This window comes from Triticum dicoccoides, chromosome 7B (assembly GCF_002162155.2).
Source record: "Triticum dicoccoides isolate Atlit2015 ecotype Zavitan chromosome 7B, WEW_v2.0, whole genome shotgun sequence".
NCBI classification, from domain to species: Eukaryota; Viridiplantae; Streptophyta; class Magnoliopsida; order Poales; family Poaceae; genus Triticum; species Triticum dicoccoides.
This window is the reverse complement of record NC_041393.1, coordinates 98018351-98040413: the sequence shown is the minus strand read 5'-3', so window position 1 is coordinate 98040413 and position 22063 is coordinate 98018351.

The following is a 22063-nucleotide window of genomic DNA, read 5'->3' as shown; positions in this document are numbered from 1 at the left end:
TGAAGAAGTACACCCCTGCAGGGTTAACATCATCTATTCGAATAGCCGCGTCCGCGGTAAAGGACTACTTGGTTGCCTATACAGTTCATAGATAAGTAAATGGAAACTACTAAAAGCCTCAAGATAAGCATGAGTGTCGAGGATGGCTCTACCGTAGGAAGACGGAGGTGGATCCTCGGTGGTGTATTGAAGTGGTGAGTAGTGGACTCGAGTGCGCAAAACTATTTCAAGTTGGAGTCTCGTAGGATAGTTTAGCCAAAAGTCAAAGCTGGCTTGCTGCAATAACTCCACCAACCCTTCTTGATAATGTGCATGTATGTAGGATCTGATGTAAGTCTTGCTGAGTACCTTTGTACTCATGTTGCTTCAATTTATGTTTTACAGAAGATGCCACAACCCCTTCTGACGGGTTCTTCGTAGACGTTGACATCGATGAGTAGACTAAGGCCCAGGTGGTGATCCTGAGCATGTGAAGGACCATGTAGTATGGCTAGGCTTAACCAAGCCTCCTTTATTTTACTAGTTGTCTGTACTCAGACAAGTTACTTCCGCTGTTGGCTTGTATGTTTGTATGACTTGAATGTGGGTCGTGAGACTCGTACTTGTGTGTATGTTATGTATGGCTCTCTGAGCCTTTAAATAAAGTACTTGAGTTGTAGAGTTTTGTTGTGATGCCATGTTGTATGTACTCATATCGGGCATATTGTGTGTATGTTTGAAATGCTTGGTATGAGTGGGATCCGATAATCTAGTTGTTTATCCTTGGCAGCCTTTCATATGGGGAAATGTAGTCTAGTGCTTCTGAGCGATTGTAGTCCACTACAGCCCGGTTCACCGGAGTCCTGCTAGCCCAGCACTACTGCTCTGGACACTTGACTGGCCGGCATGTGATTCACTTCGTTCCTGTTTCTGTCCCTTCGGGGAAATGTCACGCGGTGGCATCCGGAGTCCTGCCTAGCCTACTACAGCCCGGTTTACCGGAGTCCTGTTGGCCCAGTGCTATAGCCCGGATGTATACGTTGATGACCGACATGCTCGATGTGATTCATGTATGCCTGTCTCCATAGGTTAGCGCCGCTTTGGGTTCACGACTAGCCATGTCGGCCCGGATTCTCTGTCATATGGATGCTAGCAACACTATCATATACGTGAGCAAAAGGCACAAACGGTCCCGGGCCATGGTAAGGCGACACCCGTGGGTTACCGTGCGTGAGGCCGCAAAGTGATATGAGGTGTTACCGGCTGGATCGATGTGACTTGGAATCGGGGTCCTGACAGATAGGTAGGGGATTCTTTAGCAGAAGCTTCAGAATTTTCCATACTATTATCACCCATATCGGCGATAAATTCCCCAATTTCAGACATAGCGACAAGCAAGCAAACTAACACACGAGCAAACAAAAGGCAAAGGGTGAAGTGGGGGAGAGGAAAACGAGAGGCAAATGGCAAATAATGTAATGCGAGAGATAGGGATTGTGATGGGTACTTGGTATGTTGACTTTTGTGTAAGCCTCCCCGGCAACGGCGCCAGAAATCCTTCTTGCTACATCTCGAGCTTGCGTTGGTTTTCCCCGAAGAGGAGGGGGTGATGCAGCACAGTAGCGTAAGTATTTCCCTCAGTTTTTGAGAACCAAGGTATCAATCCAGTAGGAGGTCACGCGCAAGTCCCTCGTACCTGCACAAAACGATAGCAACTCGCAACCAACGCTTAGGGTTGTCAATCCCTTCATGGTCACTTACGAGAGTGAGATCTGATAGAGATAATATTTTTGGTATTTTTGGTATAAAGATGCAAAGTAAAAAGTAAAAGCAAAACAAGTAAATAAAGTGATGGAGATTGATATGATGAGAATAGACCCGGGGGCCATAGGTTTCACTAGTGGCTTCTCTCAAGAGCATAAGTATTCTACGGTGGGTGAACAAATTACTGTTGAGCAATTGATAGAATTGAGCATAGTTATGAGGTTATCTAGGTATGATCATGTATATAGGCATCATGTCCGTGACAAGTAGATCGAAACAATTCTGCATCTACTACTATTACTCCACTCATCGACCGCTATCCAGCATGCATCTAGAGTATTAAGTTAAAAACAGAGTAATGCCTTAAGCAAGATGACATGATGTAGAGGAATAAATTCATGCAATATGATAAATACCTCATCTTGTTATCCTCGATGGCAACAATACAATACGTGCCTTGCAACTCTTTCTGTCAATGAGTAAGGACACCGCAAGATTGAACCCAAAGCCATGCACTTCTCCCATTGCAAGAACTACCAATCTAGTTGGCCAAACCAAACGGATAATTCGAAGAGACTTGCAAAGATAACTCAATCATACATAAAAGAATTCAGAGAAGATTCAAATATTATTCATAGATAAGTTGGATCATAAACCCACAATTCATCGGTCTCAACAAACACACCGCAAAAAGAAGATTACATCGAATATATCTCCACGAGAGAGGGGGAGAACATTGTATTGAGATCCAAAAAGAGAGAAGAAGCCATCTAGCTACTAGCTATGGACCCGAAGGTCTGAAGTAAACTACTCACACTTCATCGGAGGGCTATGGTGTTGATGTAGAAGCCCTCCGTGGTGGATGCCCTCTCCGGCGGAGCTCCGGAACAGGCCCCAAGATGGGATCTCGTGGATACAGGAAGTTGCGGCGGTGGAATTAGGTTTTTGGCTCCGTATCTGGTCTATTGGGGGTACGTAGGTATATATAGGAGGAAGGAGTACGTCGGTGGAGCTCCGAGGGGCCCATGAGGCAGGGGGCGCGCCCAGGGGGGTGCGCCCTCCACCCTCATGACCTCCTCAGAAGCTTCTTGGAGTAGGGTCCAAGTCTCCTGGACCACGTTCGGTGAGAAGATCACGTTCCCGAAGGTTTCATTCCGTTTGGACTCCATTTGATATTCCGTTTCTTCGAAACACTGAAATAGGCAAAAAATAGCAGTTCTGGGCTGGGCCTCCGGTTAATAGGTTAGTCCCAAAAATAATATGAAAGTGGAAAATAAAGCCCAACATAATCCAAAACAGTAGATAAAGTAGCATGGAGCAATAAAAAATTATAGATACATTGGAGACGTATCAGTTCACAACTCCTTTGGATGAGGCAAACTTTAAAGGATTAGTGACAAAGTGCCTCTTTGGTGTGACAATGAAAGTGCCATCAAGATTTCTCTCAACCGGGTGCAACACTTCAAGACGAAGCATATTGAGATTCGGTATCACTTCATCCGGGATCACATTAGGCGAGGGGAGATCGAGCTCAACTACGTCAACACTCATGATAACCTTGCAGATATTTTCACCAAGCCATTGGATGAAGCAAGATTTCGCGAGTTAAGGCATGAGCTAAATATCATTGATTCGAGCAATGTTGCTTGAACCCTTGCACACCCCACCATACTCAACTTGTTGTCTTGTTTAGATGTAGGCATGGACATAGGGGGAGTGTTGTTCGCTCAATGAACTCTCCCTCCCCCCATTATGCATAAATTGATCAATTCTTCCACATTAGCCATTTTTTATGGTACTTGTGCTTCAAAGACGAGTTTTGCTCATGGGCCCAAGGATAATTCTTCGTGGTGCCATACCAATTGACTCAAACATAGGTGGCTCCGGCCACCGCCCTCTCCTTGGAGAGGTTGTATCGCGTGGTTGATCCTTGTTGTCTCTTGCCTTTCTTTCTTCGTGCTGAGCGTGTTCTTGTGGTGTCTCGTTTGCTTGAAGTTTCCTTGCTGATGTGTACTATGCGACCTTCTTCTTGTAGACGTTGTTGGGCCTCCAAGTGCAGAGGTTTGTAGGACAGTAGCAAATTTCCCTCAAGGGGATGACCTAAGGTTTATCAATCTGTGGGAGGCGTAGGATGAAGATGGTCTCTCTCAAACAACCCTGCAACCAAATAACAAAGAGTCTCTTGTGTCCCCAACACACCCAATACAATGGTAAATTGTATAGGTGCACTAGTTCGGCGAAGAGATGGTGATGCAAGTGCAATATGGATGGTAGATATAGGTTTTTGTAATCTGAAAATATAAAAACAGCAAGGTAACTAATGATAAAAGTGAGCACAAACGGTATGGCAATGCGTTGAAACAAGGCCTAGGGTTCATACCTTCACTAGTGCAAGTTCTCTCAACAATAATAACATAATTGGATCATATAACTATCCCTCAACATGCAACAAAGAGTCACTCCAAAGACACTAATAGCGGAGAACAAACGAAGAGATTATGGTAGGGTACGAAACCACCTCAAAGTTATTCTTCCAATCAATCCATTGGGCTATTCCTATAAGTGTCACAAACAGCCCTAGAGTTCATACTAGAATAAAACCTTAAGACACAAATCAACCAAAACCCTAATGTCACCTAGATACTCCAATGTCACCTCAAGTATCTGTGGGTATGATTATACGATATGCATCACACAATCTCCGATTCATCTATTCAATCCAACACAAAGTACTTCAAAGAGTGCCCCAAAGTTTCTACCAGAGAATTAAGACGAAAATGTGTGCCAACCCCTATGCATAGGTTCATGGGCGGAACCCGCAAGTTGATCACCAAGACATACATCAAGTGAATCACGTGATATCCCATTGTCACCACAGATACGCACGGCAAGACATACATCAAGTGTTCTCAAGTCATTAAAGACTCAATACGATAAGATTACTTCAAAGGGAAAACTCAATCCATTACAAGAGAGTAGAGGGGGAGAAGCAACATAAGATCCAACTATAATAGCAAAGCTCGCGATACATCAAGATTGAATCACTTCAAGAACACGAGAGAGAGAGAGATCAAACACATAGCTACTGGTACATACCCTCAGCCCCGAGGGTGAACTACTCCCTCCTCATCATGGAGAGCGCCGGGATGATGAAGATGGCCATCGGTGAGGGATCCCCCCTCCAGCAGGGTGCCGGAACAAGGTCCCGATTGGTTTTTGGTGGCTACAGAGGCTTGCGGCAGCGGAACTCCCAATCTATTATGTTCCCCGAAGTTTTTAGGGTATATGGGTATATATAGGAGGAAGAAGTACGTCAAGGGAGCCACGAGGGTGGAGGGCGCCCCTAGGGGGCGGGCGCGCCCCCCTGCCTCGTGCCTTCCTCATTGCTTTCTTGACGTGGACTCCAAGTCTCCCGGGTTGCTTACTTTCCAAAAATAACTTCTCCAGAAGGTTTCATTCCGTTTCGACTCCGTTTGATATTCCTTTTCTTTGAAACACTGAAACAAGGGAAAAAACAGGAACTGGCACTGGGCTCTGGGTCAATAGGTTAGTCCCAAAAATAATATAAAAGTGTTCAATAAAGCCCATAAACATCCAAAACAGATAATATAATAGCATGGAACAATCAAAAATTATAGATACGTTGGAGACGTATCACTTGCGAAGACCATTTCTCTTGTGTTTGAAACGTGCATCTTCTTGAGCTCACGGTACTACCACGGCCTGCCATGAGACTATCGCATGTGGAGCGCACGGTACTACCGCACCCAGCGGGTCAGTAATTTTTTACTGCCGCCTGGGGGAGCGGTACTACCGCTTCAGTGCGGCACTTCCGCCCGAGCGGTACTACCGCGATGAGGCGCGGTACTACCGTGCTGACGAGTGCGCGTGGGGGTTAAGACCCGGGCAGGGAGAGTTCCAACTCCCCCATACCCATTCGTTTGTCTCTCTCCCCGTCGCCTCTTTCTCTCTCCTGCTCAAGAACAGTGCCGAAGACCCTCACCGGATCTCCGTCTCTGGCCACTCTCCTCGGATTTCGACCGGTGGGATCGTTCCCCACCACTTACTCTTGCCATGGAACAAGGTTTCTCCGCAAATCCCTCTCTCTCTTGTTTGTTCTTTTGCCTCTAGGTTTTTGGGGAGATGCATGTGTTCTTGAGATTTTAGGCCAAATCTATGCAAGATAGGATGTAGGAGAGTAGTGTTGCGTAGAAATTATACTTGATAAGTTGTCCCGTGGTACATTTGATCAACTGTAGTACCACCGCATTTTCGCGGTTCTTCTCAGATTCAAAGTGGTTCGGAACTAACGTCGTGCGATACTAACGCACCTCTGGTGCGGTACTATCGCTGGTCCGGTACTACCGCACGTGCTGTGGTAATAAGGTCCTACTACCGCTCCGAGCCCCGGTACTACCGTGTCTTCACGCGGTACTACCGCGACTAGGAGCGGTACTAAAATTTTAGTACTGCGCGAACTGGCAGTACTACCGTTGTTGTCCAATCTTCTTCTTGGCCGTTACCACGTATGCTTCCTACATGTTTCCCTTGTTTTGCTGAGGTCTTTGCATTGATTCTTCTCGCTTGTCGTGTGTGTTTTGTGCTTTGTGTCTTAGGTGGTGGCTCTGGTGCTCCTGCTCGCCGTTCCAATCCCAGTCGTGACACTAGCTCCAAGCGTCTGCGCAATCAAGATGAAGCTCCAGAGGGCTCCAGTGCCCCCAAGCGCAATGTCAAGTCCTCCGCTAGCAAGTACAAGGAACCCGTAAAGGGAATGGATGAGATACCACTTTCTGAGTTTATCTCTCGAAGGCAGATCAACCTGTATGTGAATGCCCGTGCTTTTTGGACCAAGCAGCAGACTCTCATTTATCTGGATGTGATCAAGGCCAAGAAAAACACCTATGTGGATGTCAAGTGGATTGACATGAATCATATGAGGCAGGACAAGCACCGTGATTACTTTGGAGAGGCTCTGGACTCGGTGGAGCAGTTTGGCATTGAAGATGTGATCTCCTTTACCTGGACTATGACCCGGAGATTATTTGCCAGTTCTTTGCCTCAGTTCACTTTCACTATGGGGAGGACCAAAGGATGATCTGGATGACCAATGGATGTCAGTTGACTGCTACCTGGAAGGACTTCATGGATCTGCTCCACGTACCTGATGAGGGGCTCAACACACCCGTTGGTGTTCGCCCTCATGCCAACCCTGAGTCAGCTAGCAAGAACAGGATACAGCAGTATTATGTTGCGAAGACGCTTCCCAGTGGCAAGACGACATGGGTGCTGAACCCATTTCTGGACATCATGCATCGCATTTTCCGCAACTCTCTTTTCCCTCGCATTGGTGACAAGGACAAGGTGTGTGCCTATCTGGTGGATATGATGCTCCTGTGCGAGGAGGAGCGTGTGTCTCGGTCTCAACCACTTGATGTCTCACATATCATGTGGTGTGAGCTTCGGTTCGCGGTGTTCAACTGCAAGGTACCCATCTATGGACCGTACTTGTTTCTATTGATCTCCAAGACTTGGGAGAAGCTGTTCTCCGGTGATGAGTTCCTTGCTCCAGACTAGATTCGTCATGAGTCCATCAGTCTCCGTGTCAAGCCCAAGTGGGCCAACACTACTACTCGTGCTGAGGCGACGACTGCTAAGAGGGCTGTTGATGGGGAGGAGGCTGAGGCGGAGCATGCTAGTGAGGACCGCGCTGCTGGGTTTGCCCCTCGCTCATCTGATCCCTCGTGGGCCAAGAAGCTGAAGGACAAGATGAAGACTCTGTTCTGCATGCAGGCAAAGGGACAGTACAGGACTCACATTGCCTCCAAGGAGAGTCGCCGCCGTGTAAGTGCATCTAGTGCCCCTTAGTGATTTTGGTGTATTGAAGACTTATAGGTTAAGTATCTAATGCGTTCATGAGTGTACACAGGTCTATAAGTCCATGAGGAGTTTGATATTTACAGAGAAAGTCGACCCCTAAAAATGAAGTTATTCGACTGAATACTTTGGTATTCTGAAGACTTTCTGAAGACTTTGAAAGTGAAGAAATTGGTGTGACCTTGAAGACTTAGTAGTCATTTGAGGAACATGAAGCGTGAATACTTTTGTTTTTGTAGTTTCGTTTTCTCTTTCTTGAGTCATAGGAAATACCGTACTGTTAAAGGGGGTCGAGGAAATACTAAGGAAAAATTTCCAAGTGATGCTCAACTCAAAATCCTACACCTATCAATCCCTAAGCCATTGGAAATCTCATACAGCTCAGTCAATTTCTTCAGTGACAGAGACGAAGTTCTTCTGGTCTCTGAGGAATTTGTCCTGACTGAGGAGTTAGGAATTCGCCAGTGCGGATTGCCTACACAGTGAGGAACATGATAGCCCTGAGGAATTTGAGCCTCAAATTTCTGACCGTTGCTGTGCTACGCGCCAGATGTCCCAAAATATCTTATCCACCTAACGGTCATATCATTGAAGGGCATTTATGTCTTATCATGTTGGGCTGCTCCCTAGGCTATAAATAGCCGCCACCTACAACCACTAGCTGGTTGGCTGCTCTGAGAGAAACTGACACTTGTCATTTGAGAGCAACCCATCCTCCGAGGACTTTGAGCGAAAATCATTGAGTGAGGAAAAACCCAAACCCAAACACCTACAAACCCAAAGTGATTGAGCATCACTGAAGAGATTTATCCTGCGTGGATCCGATGCTTGTTACCTTTGAAGACTGTGCTTCTTCCAGACGGTTAGGCGTCATGGTCTAGAGCATCCAAGAAGAATTGTGGATCACCGACTGACCGAGTTTGTGAAGGTTCGAAAGTCACCTGAAGACTTACCACGAGTGATTGGACGAGGTCTGTGTGACCTTAGTTCAAGGAGAATACGGTGAGGACTAAGTGTCTTGGACTGCGTGTTCAGGACTGGGTGTCCGGGACTGTGTGTCCTTGAGTTTAAATACTCAGCCGCTCCAACCAGATGTACAACTGAGACAACAGTTGGAACTGGTCTACCAAATCATTGTCTTCACCAAGCCAACTGGTTCTATTTCCTCAACTCTTTCATTTCATCATTACTGTGTTGTGTGCTTGTCATATCTGTGTTTGAAGACTTTGACTAAAGACTTTCTCAATTTCCTCAGTTCAATTTCTTCAGTCTGTTTGTCTTCATCCTTTGTTATCCTGTGATTACGCTTTCTATACTCTGTGCTTGTCTTCATTTCATCATGATGACCATGCTTGTGTTTAGTTATGTTTACTTCTGAGTATTTATTCCGCTGCTAGTAGTTCTTCGCTAAGGAATTTCCTCACTGGCAAATTTCTCAGTGAAGAATTCATGAAAATTGCCTATTCACCCCCCCTCTAGTCGATATAACACACTTTCAATTGGTATCAGAGCAAGGTACTCCCTTGTTCTATGTGATTTTGGTTTAACCGCCTGGAGTTTTAGTTATGTCGACCGCAGGTATGATCAAGGTCTCTGCTGGGTGCCCTACCTTTGATGGGACATACTGCCCCTACTGGAAGAATAAGATGCGAATGCATCTTGAGGCAATTGATAACGATCTCTGGTATGTTGTGGAAAATGGTGTTCCCTCAGTCACACCTTCTCTGAATGCTGCTGATGTGAAGAGATTCAAGCAACTCGATTCTCAAGCGAAGAATATCATATGTGGCCATCTGAGCAAAGGACAGTATGGAAGAGTGAGTGCTTTGGAAACTGCTAAGCTTATCTGGGATAGGTTGTCCAAAGTCAATGAAGGAGTCTCAACACAGTGTGACTCTCGAGTTGATGTTCTTCGCAATCTCTCCAACCGCTTCAAAAGACTCGACAATGAAAATGTTCAGCAAACCTTCGATCGCCTCACTGACATCTCAAATGAGCTTCAAGCACTTGGTGCCACTGACATCACCGACCATGAGGTGGTGAAGAAATTGCTGAGATCGCTTGGTTCCTCATTTGATACTCTGGCATTGATGATACAAGAACATGCTGATTACAAGTCACTTGATCCTGATGATATCCTCGAGAGGCTAAATACTCATGAGTTCCAGCTTGTTGAAAAGATAGATCTCTATGGTTTGAGCTATGGCGGATCACGTGCACTGAAGGCCAAGGCAATATCTGAGTCCAAAGATGAAGACTCTGGTAGCAGCCTTGGTGACCCTGAAGAACTGAGCCATGAGCTAGCACTGCTCGTGAAGAAATTCCAGAAGTTCTCAAGATATGGTCGCTTTGGAAGACCCTCAAGGAGCAATGATTCCTCATCCAGTGACTACAAGAAGAGGCTCTGTCACAAATGCAAGAAACCTGGACACTACATTCAAGATTGTCCTCAGTGGGAAAAGGAATCAAAGAAGAAGAAATACAAGGATTACAGTTCTGATGATGCAAAGAAAAAGAAGAAATCCTCAAAATCTTCATCATCAAAATCCTCAAAGTCTTCATCTCACAAGAAGAACAGCTCCAAGAAGGCTCAGGCATTCATTGGCAAGGAAATGGACTCTGAGGCTAAATCTGAAGAAAATGAGGAAGAAGAGGCATCTGAGGACTCCGAGTCTGGTGTGGCGAGCCTAGCCCTCGCTACTGCTTTCGTCAGCAAGTCTATCTTCAACTCTGAAGAAAATGACCTCACCAACAAGGCCGATGAAGACAATTATGACTACGCTCCCACCTATTGCTTCATGGCAAAGGGTGCCAAGGTACTCAAATATGCCTCCTCTGAATATAGTGAGGATGAATCTGATGAAAATCTTAAGCCCAGCTACTCTAAACTTGCTAAGATTGCTGTACAACAACAAAGGGCTTTTGAAAAGGTTCAAAACATGCTAGACAAAAGTGATGATATGTTGGGTGAAGAAATGGATCGCACTAAAACCTTGACTGAAAATACCTTCAAGGTCATCATAACACTCTCTTATCTGATCATGAGAAACTTTCTTATGAATTTCTTCAAAGAAAGCAAGATCTTGAGAAGCTAAGAGTGAGTTATGAAGATCTTCAGAAGGAGCGTGATTCATTACTTGCTCAACAAATCAACGCTGCTCAGGAAGAATTTGTTCCTCCATGTATGAAATGCATTGAACGTGAATCTGCTAATTCTTCACCTGAATGTTCAAATGCTTCTAATGTTACAAATTCTTCACCTGCCTCTGCTATCACTAATTCCTCATCTGAGGACATCGCTACTATTACTGACGATGCAGGGCTGAAGGAACTGTACATGACAGGCATGCACAAAAGACTCAAAGGGCATCAGACTCTTTGTGATGTGCTTAAAAAGCAGATCCTCAACAAGAACCCTAGGAAAGAGGGTATTGCCTTTGAGAGGAAACTCAATGCTGATGGTACATATTGGAAGCCTAAGCAGTACCCCAAAACCTCATGGGTTGCTGCAAAGGGACCTCTAGTTGATCCATCTAATTTATCTGGCTTTACATGTGAATCTTCTCATTCTTCTTATGAGTCATTTGACTCCAACTATAAACTGTTCAAAAATCAGAATGGTGAAGTATTTGCTAGATATGTTGGGACTAAACGGTTCCCCTATGAAGAAAATCTGGGTTCCCAAAAGGTGCCTTGAAAGTCTTCAGGTGAATGTCCTCATGACACCACCTGTGAAGAATAGGAACCCCAGATCAAGTTCTTCATATGGACCAAATTCTTCATATGGATCCAAGTCCTCATACGGACCAAATTCCTCACGTGGATCAAATTCCTCAAAAGGATCAAAGTCCTCATATGAATATCATCGTGCTAACAACTCTGTTTCGCAGGGAAGAGACAAGGGCTATGAATATGAGCTTTATTCTTCTAACCATTATGTTCATAAGTCCTCGAAGAATTTCTCTGCTTATTCATATGCTTATCCTAACTCCTCTTATGTGAAACAAAATGGATTGGCTTCTATGCCACCTTTCTCGTATTGAGCTCGCAGAGTGATGAACTCTTTGCCACCCATTCAGATGTGGTGGTGAGGAAAAAGAACTAATCTCTTCTGCAGGGTCAGGTCTCCAGACGTGCGTAAACGTCTGAAGAATTTGCTGGAGACCTGAAAATGCATGAAAGGACGCACGCTAATCATGAAGAAATGAACTTTCATTTCTCACATCCTCATACTGCTTTATCCGTTCTATTACATGATGAAATTGATCTGATGAATTTGATGTCATATTCTTCACTGGTGAAGTATATGAAGTTCGTAAACTGCACTAATTCATCTGCAGGATGATCAACCAAAAGCCACTGAGTGGGTCCTCGATAGTGGATGTACAAATCACATGACTGGTGACAAGAATCTATTGATGGATGCTCGCTTATCACCATCGCATCTGAAGCATATCATCTTCGCTGACAAAGGCAGAAGTCAGGTATTGGGTCTAGGTAAGGTTGCGATCACAAAGGATCGACACATGGACAAAGTCATGCTTGTCGAGTCCTTAGGATACAACCTTATGTCTGTCTCAATGCTTTGTGATCTTGATATGGTTGTTGTCTTTGGCAAGTATTGTTGTGTTGTGGTTATGGAAGCTGACAATTCCAAAGTCTTCGAAGGCTTTAGGAGAGGAGACTTGTATATTGTTGATTTCTCTACAGGACTGCAACCAGCCATGTGCCTACTTGCAAAAGCTTCAGAAGGTTGGCTATGGCATCGACGACTTGGTCATGCAGGCATGAGGAATTTGCACACGCTTGCGAAGAAGAAGCATGTCATTGGCATTGAAAATGTCAAATTCCTCAAGGATCACTTATGCGGAGCCTGTGAAGCTGGAAAAATGACCAAGGCTAAGCATCCAGCGAAGACTATCATGACCACTACTCGACCATTTGAATTGCTCATATGGATCTCTTCGGTCCTAATCATTACTCAGCAGTCACTAACGATGCTTCTCTATATGGTCTTGTTATTGTTGATGATTACTCTCGTTACACATGGGTACACATTGTTACTTACAAACATGAAGTGCAGGAAGTCTTCAAACAATTTTCCTCGAGGGCTTCAACCAACTTTGGTGTGAAGATCAAGCACATCAGAAGTGACAATGGAACTGAGTTCAAGAATTCAGGTCTCGATGACTATCTTGATGAACTTGGTATTACTCATGAGTTATCTGCTCCTTATACTCCTCGGCAAAATGGCGTCGTGGAGCGCAAGAACAGAACTCTTGTTGAGATGGCTCGCACTATGCTTGATGAGTACAAGACGCCTCGTCACTTCTGGATTGAGGCAATTTATACTGCGTGCCACATCATCAACAGGGTATATCTTCACAAATTCTTCAAGAAGACTGCCTATGAACTCCTCACTGACAAGAAACCCAATGTGAGTTATTTCAAAGTCTTCGGTGCTAAATGTTGGATTAGAGATCCTCATCAAAATGCTAAATTTGCACCAAAAGCACATGAAGGTTTCATGCTTGGTTATGGAAAGGACTCGCACACCTATAGAGTCTTCAACAACATTCTTCACAAGGTTGTTGAAACTGTAGATGAGCGGTTCGATGAAACTAATGGCTCGCAAAAAGAGCACCTACCTTCTATGATAGATGAACCAGCACCTGAGGAATCTATCAAGTTCAAGGCTACTGAGGACGTCATTCCTACCGAAGAATCTACTGAAGAATTCGTTCCAGATCGTGAAGAACGTCGAGCTGATGCACCTGAGGAAAATGCTGAAGAAAGTGGTGCTGAAGAAATTGCCGATCAAATTCCTCGACGAAAACTAGCTCATCCTCGCGTTGCAAAAGATGTGCAAGTTGAAAAGATCATCGATGACATTGAAGCACCAGGTCCTCTCACACTCTCAAAAGCTTCACATTTATCTAACTTTTGTGGGCACTATGCTTTTGTCTCTATCACAGAGCCCACTAAGGTAGATGAAGCATTTCTGGAGCCTGAGTGGATTCAGGCCATGCAAGAAGAATTACATCAATTCGAGCTCAACAACGTCTGGGAATTGGTTAAACGTCCAGATCCTCGCAAGCACAATATCATTGGCACAAAGTGGATCTACCGCAACAAGCAAGATGAAAATGGCCTTGTGGTGAGGAATAAGGCACGACTTGTAGCTCAAGGCTACACACAGGTTGAAGGAATTGATTTCGATGAAACTTTTGCACATGTTGCTAGACTTGAGGCTATTCACATATTACTTGCTTGTGCTAACCATCATGACATCACTTTGTATCAAATGGATGTGAAAAGTGCATTCCTCAATGGTAAGTTTGAGGAAGAAGTATATGTTGCTCAACCCCCAGGTTTTGAAGATCCAAAGAATCCTGACAAAGTCTTCAGACTCAATAAGGCCCTCTATGGCCTCAAGCAGGCCCCTCGGGCGTGGTACGATACTTTGAAGGAATTCCTCATGAAGAATGGCTTCACACCCGGTTCACTCGATCCTACTCTCTTTACTAAATCTTATGATGGTGAACTGTTTGTGTGCCAAATATATGTTGATGATATTATCTTTGGCTGTACTGACCAATGTTATAGTGATGAATTTGCCTATATGATGAGTGAAGAATATCAAATGTCTATGATGGGAGAGTTGAAATTCTTCTTAGGTCTTCAAATTCATCAACAACGCAACGGCATATTCATATCTCAGGAGAAATACCTCAAGGATGTACTGAGGAAATTCGGCATGCAAGATTGCAAAGGAGTCAAAATTCCTATGCCCACAAATGGCAATCTGTGCACTGATGAAAATGGTATTGACTTCGATTGGTTCTTTATTGTATTTATGTGCATCTAGGCCAGATATAATGCTTAGTGTTTGCATGTGTGCCCGATTTCAAGCTACACCGAAGGAATCACACCATAAGGCTGTGAAGCATATTCTTCGAATGTTCTTTGAATAGGATACTCATCCTAACACTTATGCAAAATTGATGACTTAGATGTGCAACACATGAAGAAACGTTTTTTCTTCAATCAATGAAGAATAACACTCTAAGTGTGAAGAAATTAACGAATAATTTGATTCTCAAAACCCTATGACAATTGTACGCGGTGTCTGAAATCATCATTCTTATACGGTGGGTCACGCCACCACAAAAGTTGAAAATCTTCAATTTGAGTTTTTCCTCAGTTTTGAAATTCCTCAGTTGTTCATATTCTTCAACTTTGCATTTTCTTCACTGTTTCCGTCGTTTTTCTTCATTGGCTATATATATATGAGTTTATGTCCTCTACAACATTCACTTATGGCTAATTCTTCAAGTTGGTTTTTTTGCTAAGTGAATGTGATCGGACCCTTCCCCCTCTATGCTATACTCAATCCAATCTATTCACAAATTCTTCATGTGCGTTCTATTTGAAACTCGTTCAAAATCTTCACTGTGACCTTGTCAGCTGAAGAATTTGCGAACGGAACGTTAAAACTTATCTTATCCAAAACATTCATTTTGCCGCTCAAACCGTTCCGCTTCCCACGATATACTTATCTATTCACCCACGATCTAACACGATCTCCACTTTTCAGTACGTGGGTGACACATGTCATGCGAAGGAGAAGGGTCAGGGGCATGTTCGTCCTAATTCTTCGGGCGAACAGTTTTTCACCGTGGCTATAAATACCCCCTCTCCCCTTCCTCACTTCCTTTACTCCGCTCGAACTCTCTCTCTCGCTCGAGCTTCTCAAACCCTAGCGTCGCCGCTACTCCATCATCGCCGGTGAGGAAGGGCTTCACTGCCTCGACCTCGTCGCCGTCGTACTCGCGCCGGCCGCGGAAATCTTCACTCCGCCGTCGCCGTAGACGTCTTCCTCCACCGAGTTAGGGCGTGGAAGATCTACACAGACGAACTTCACCTCTCCACCTCACTGTTCGTCGTGTTCTTCATCTAGGGTAAATTAAAAGTTACTTTTACTTCCCTCCTTGATTTGAATGTTTTCTACAAAATCTTCAAAGGTGTTTTTCTTCAAATCCTCACACACTAAACACCTCACAAGTCATCTGTTCTTGACTCGTAAGCATCATTTTTCTTCAAGATTCCTCAATTGTGTGGATCTTCGATCTATACAACTCTGGAACCTAAGACAAAGAACACTTAGTGAAATTCTTCAAGACTCATCTGGTCTAATTCCTCAAACTTGTTCTTTTTGAAAAACCTTCTGAGAACACATATGACCTCTCCAAATTCCTCGTAACTATACTCTGTTCACAGGTACTCATGTCCGCTGCTAAATCACTAGGTTCTCATCACCTTAACTCATTTGCAACATTCCTCGAAGAAAAGTTGCATACTTCTTCAGAGAATTCAATTGTTCAAATTCCTCAACTGAAGAATATGGCAGACGGAAAGAGGCCACAGAAAGGAGGAAGAAGCCTGAGGTCATGACTGCCTTTGAGATCCCTGATGATATATATAAAGAATATTGCACTCCTGATGAGGCCAAGTTTGGTAAGGAAAATAAAAATCAGCGCAAGGTGCGCATCTAGAGGATTGAAAGGAGATGGGCAAGAGAATGGAGGGAGTACAGGTATGTAACTCCAAAGTACATGAAGAAATTCGCTGTCAATCCTCCATGCCCAAGAGCTCCATTGGCACCTGGCCAAGTAGCAGATCCCACCAGCCTCAAGCGTGGTGAGGACTTTCCTGAAGAATGGGCCAAGCGCCAAGCCAAGTTGGCTAGACAAGCCAAAGAAGCAGTGAGAAAATTCAATGAAGACTCTGCTGCTGCTGCTGCCACTGAGGCCTTGTGACGCCCCCGATTCGACCGTACACTAATCATACACGCAAACGTGTACGATCAAGATCAGGGACTCACGGGAAGATATCACAACACAACTCTAGACACAAATGAAAGTCATACAAGCTTCATATTACAAGCCAGGGGCCTCGAGGGCTCGAATACATAGCTCGAAAGCACAAGAGTCAGCGGAAGCAACAATATCTGAGTACAGACATAAGTTAAACAAGTTTTGCCTTAAGAAGGCTAGCACAAACATCAACGATCGAAGAGGCAAGGCCTCCTGCCTGGGACCTCCTAACTACTCCTGGTCGTCAGCGGGCTCCACGTAGTAGTAGGCACCCTCGGGGTAGTAGTCGTAGTCGGCAGGGGTGGCATCTAACTCCTGGGGGCCACCATCTGGTTGCATTAACCGGAAAGGAGAAGGAAGGGGGAAAAGGGGGAACAAAGCAACCGTGAGTACTCATCCAAAGTACTCGCAAGCATCAGATCTACACTAAGTATGCATTGGTATCAAATGGAAGGGCTATATCTGTGGACTGAACTGCAGAATGCCAGAATAAGGGGGGAAGGCCTAGCCTATCGAAGACTAGCATCTTCAAGTAGCTCCAAGCATCTTGCAGCATGTAGAAGAGTAAAGAATAGCAGTTTAATTAACAAGCATGTTGTAACATTAAGGCCCAAAGATCCTTCCTCGACTCCCTGCGAGAAAGCAATCCCGGAGCCACATATCCATCATATATCAAGTATCCATTTCTAGTTGTATAAGATCAGGATATACGTCTAAACGTCCGTTACCGTGGACACGGCTATTAATAGATAATCTTCCCTGCAGGGGTGCACCACGTTTTCCAACACGCTCGATCACTCTGGCCGGACACACTTTCCTGGGTCATGCCCGGCCTCGGAAGATCAACACGTCGCAGCCCGACCTAGACTCAGCAGAGAGGTCCCCGCCGGTCTACATCCTAAGCACTCCGGGGTCTGGGCCCATCGCCCGGTGCACTCCGGGTCGTTACGTGCAGGGCGATACAGGCCACCTCCACTGGGGCGCCGACCGGGCCGTGCCGCAATGCTGAACTGGACGTCTGACAAAGCTTCGGCTGATACTACGACGTCGAGGCCCATAACTATTCTCGCGTGGTGGTTGGTGCGTAAAGGCCAAAGGCCAACTCAGAACAAATACCCAAACCTATTAGTGCATTATTAGAAGGAGTGACGGCTGTCGGGACAAGTCTGGAGCTATCACCCCCTCCCGGGTGATATCGCTAAACAGCCAGCCGCCACTGTCACATCGCACGGGTGCTCCCCGGGCCCGCTCGGCTTTCACAATGGTCTCTAGTAAATTCAAGGTAACTGTGCGTCCAGACATCAAGGGGAAAACCCAAGGAATCACCCTCGGAGGATTCCACTCGATGTAATCATCAAGGTGAATGTAAGAGGAACCACCCTCGAGGTTCACACTTGAGGTGTTGCATGACAGAGCCATATCGGGAATGGTGAAAGAGGAACCACCGTCGATGACCACACCGAATAGCTACACTACAGAATTAACATCAGGAGTGCGTTTAAGAGGGATCACCCTCGGCACTCAATAGTAGCTCTGCAGAGTCGAGCAACTAAAAGGGCGTGATGTGATGTGAGGTGTCAGGCTCTCGTCGTCGATCACGCTGATCGAGGCGTCGATGATGAAGCAGGGGCAACAAGGACAAGTGGGGGTCACTGATGGATCACTAACCAATCTATACTAAGCAGTTTAGGATAAACAGGTAGGTAACAATAAGAAGGTACAAAAGCAGGCTATGCATTAGAATAGGAGCAAACAATATCAGTAGCAAAATCTAATGCAAGCATGAGAGTATAGAATGGGCGATATTGGGATGATCAAAGGGGGGGCTTGCGTGGAAGCTCCGCTGAAACAAAAGAAGGGTCGTCGTCGACGTAGTCGATCACAGGGGCATCAGCAGCGGTCTCGGGGTCTACCTGAGAGAAGAGGGGGAAGAAACAGTAAATACAGGCAAACATATGCACAACGTGATTACAAGCGGGGCTAGAGGTGTTCTAACACAGTGCTAGGCTTTACTGGCGAAGGGAGAAACATCCGGGAAAGTTTTCTCGGTCCCGGACATGAGTCAGACAGATGAACCGAAAGGGAAAGCTTGCAGGTTTGCTATGCTAGAGACGTGTGGCAAACGAACGGACTGCGTATTTGAATTCGTCTCGAAATTCTGAGCAACTTTCATGTAGAAAACTTTTTCATCCGAGCAACGGATTATTTTATATTAATTTCTAAAGTTTAAAGGATTTTTTTAATTTTTTTAATTCAAATTATAAACAGTGAAATGTTTTTTTAACGCAACAGGGGACTAGTCACACTCAATGACATGTGGTGTCAAGGAGCTGGGTTGACTCAGTCAACACCTTACTAGTCAACCAATAAACAGTGCACCGGGCCCTACTTGTCATTGGCACACACTATTAACTAGGCTTTTAAAAATAAGAGGCCACATGTCATCTGTACATAGACAATTCTAGCCATTAATTAACACCTAATAGTCTAAGTAAGGGCCGGCCACTACTCCGGCCACGTGCACGACGCACACACACAGGACACACAAGTTAGTAGGCTAGGAGTTATTAACATAAGATGTCATTTTGTGATTTTTGTAGGATTTAATCTATTCATCAGATGGATTTGGTCTAGTGAGGTAAAATGGAGTTTGTCAAGTAGACTACCTACTCATATTATCTTTACCCCTGTTAGCAGTTGTTTAACTGCTGATTATAGGCTGCCAAGGGGGTTACTCAATGTAAAATTCATAAAGCTAACCATACCTATAGTAATTACCAGCAGCAAGGCAACTACGGGCAGCAGCAACTAGCAGAAAATAGCAGCGGCAAGCAGTAGCAGAGCAGCAGACAACAACGACGCTAGGCAGGTCACGGGCGGGGAGCTACGGCAAGGCGGCGGCTGCAGCGAGATGTGGCGACCTGCAGGGGGCAGCGGCGTCGCGGGGCTGCGGTGGAGCAGCAGCAACGCTGCGGGCGGCTGCAGCCGCGGGTGCGGCATGCGGCACTTGGAGGCGAGGCCAGGGGCGGCCATGGCGCTCGGGCGTGGCTGCGGCGGCCGTGCGCGGTAGCAACAGCAGCAGTGACTATCGGCGGGAGCAACACCAGCAACGGCAAACGGCGAGCAGGGCGACGGCGGGGCTGACGACGGCGAGGCCATCGCGGGCGGACGGTGCGAGCGGCTCGGGGCCGGGGCTAACAGGGGCGGCCGGGAGCGGGGCAACGCGTTCATTCGAGGCGCAACCCGGCACGGGCAGAGTTCTACGGCGCTAGATATGGAGGGGTAGGAGGAGGGGGAGCACGCGGTGCTCACCGAGGAGCACAAGGAGGCTCGTTGTGAGGTTTAGGAGCAGCAGAGGGCGCCGGAATCGACGATGGCGCCGCGGTGGCCGGAGTGGAAGAAGATCTCGTTCCGCTCGACTCGGCGCGTTCCAGCTCGATTCGTGGACGTAGACGAAGTGGTGGACGATGAGGGAGAAGATGGACGAGGTCTCAGGTGCCGGAGAGCTCGGTGGGCACGAGGACGAGGTCGGCCATGGCGGGCGGTGGAAATCGCGGGCGGATCTGAACGATGAAGACCAGGGGGAGGGGAACGGGGTAGCTAGGGTTCGGGGGCGCGAGGGAGAGGTGTCGGGGCCGCCTTATAGCCCCGGGGAGACGGCAGATGGCCGCCACGGCGATGGTCGATGCCGTGGCGGGCATCGGTGCTGCTCACGATCCCCCCGTGAACAGGAAGGGGGGAGGCAGTGCGCTGGTGGGCTGGCTAGGGGCTAGTTGGCCCAAGGCCCAGAGGGAGGCACGGGAGTTTGCCCGTTTTTTTTTTTTTTGTGTGTGTGTTTTTCTTTATTTTTTTATTTCTCCTTTACTGTTTTATTTACTAGTAGCATATTGTAGTTTTATAAAATATGAGACCAACATCTAAATTAATGTTTTAGTTTAACCCTCAGCCACAAAAAGTTCAACTCCCAAATAAAAATAGTTTGCTAATTTTTATCTTAGGAAAGGCATTTAATTAAATATGATTATCACTGTCTTAATCACAAAGAGCATTTAAGTATTTTTACAAAAATGTTGGGTTAGCACCATAATTGGTTATGGAATATTTACCACACTTTGAACATTTTATTTTTGACATTTGAAAAACTTTCGTTGTTTGACTTTATTTTAAATTTGAAATTTGAATTGGTTTGAACCAACGTGGGACCTAGCAATAGTAAAAGTGATGACATGGTATCATTAGCATGGAATTACTGTAGCTTAATTATCCGGGCGTTACAAATCTCCTCCACTACAAGAAATCTCGTCCCGAGATTTAGGAGGTAGAAGGAAACAAAACGGGGTATTTAGCTCGAAGACGATCCTCGAGTTCCCAGGTGGCTTCATCTTCAGAAGGATTTGACCACTGAACCCTTTTAGAATTTTGAAAGCCCTCTGACGGTGCGACGTTCAGCTTGACTGAGAACGCGGACCGGACAGATACTTCAGGCTTCGAGGTAGTGTTTTTCACGCATCCAAGGAATAAATCCGTGCCTCGGCATTCCGAACAAGGTGAGCATGGTAGCTCACTATCTCACTTAGTAGATGCACGGTTTTAGTGGTGCAAATGATAGAAGCGGTATGTGTTTTCAACCATTCCATTCCTAGAATGAGGTCGATATTGGACGACTTCAAAACAATGGGGGAAACATGGAATTCCAGCCCTTCAATTTCAACAGGGACATTGAGGCTAACCATGGTGGTCCGACATTGGCCCGCGGGGGTGTGTACCACTAGCGGGTTGTTCATTACTGCGAATTTAAGGCCATGCATGGATGCAAAATCTTCAGAAATGAAAGAATGCGATGCTCCTGGATCGAATAAAACAGAAGCTGGTACTGAGTTAACAAGAAGAGTACCCAACACCGTAGCAGGCTGGTCTTGAGCTTCATTCAGATCAATGTGGTTGGCTTGACCACGACCATAAGGCCTGACATTGTTGTTGCGGGGCTGATTGTTACCACGGCTAGTTTGAGGAAGTGCAAGCCGGTACTGATTCTGAGAGCAGTCCCTGGCACAGTGTCCTGGTTGACCACACTTGAAGCATAGCCCATCATTGGGACGGGAAGCAGGAGCTTGAAGTCTCGGCTGTCCAGGTGGTGGAGGAGGAAGACGAGGTGCAGCATGGGTCTGTCTTGGTGCAGGGGCAGCTGGTGGATACATGCTGTGGGGGATCCATATCTTACGCTTCTGCGATGACGGGCCCGAAGATGAACCCGCATCACGGTTGCGCCTGAGGGATCCGAGGTGCTCCTGCAGACCAGTTTCGACCTGAATGGCCTTGTTCGCCAAGGTGGCGAAATCAGCAAAGTCATGCATGAGGAGCGCTAGTTTGATATCAGCTTGAAGTCCATCACGAAACTTTTCTTGTTTACATGCATCAGTGGCAATGTCATCTTCAGCATAGCGGGACAGGTCAAGGAACTCCCGCTGATAAGCATCCACAGTCTTGTTACCTTGGGTGAGGTTGCGGAACTCGCGCTTCTTCCTGTCCATAGTTCCTTGAGGAATGAAGCGGGCATGGAAAGCAGCTTG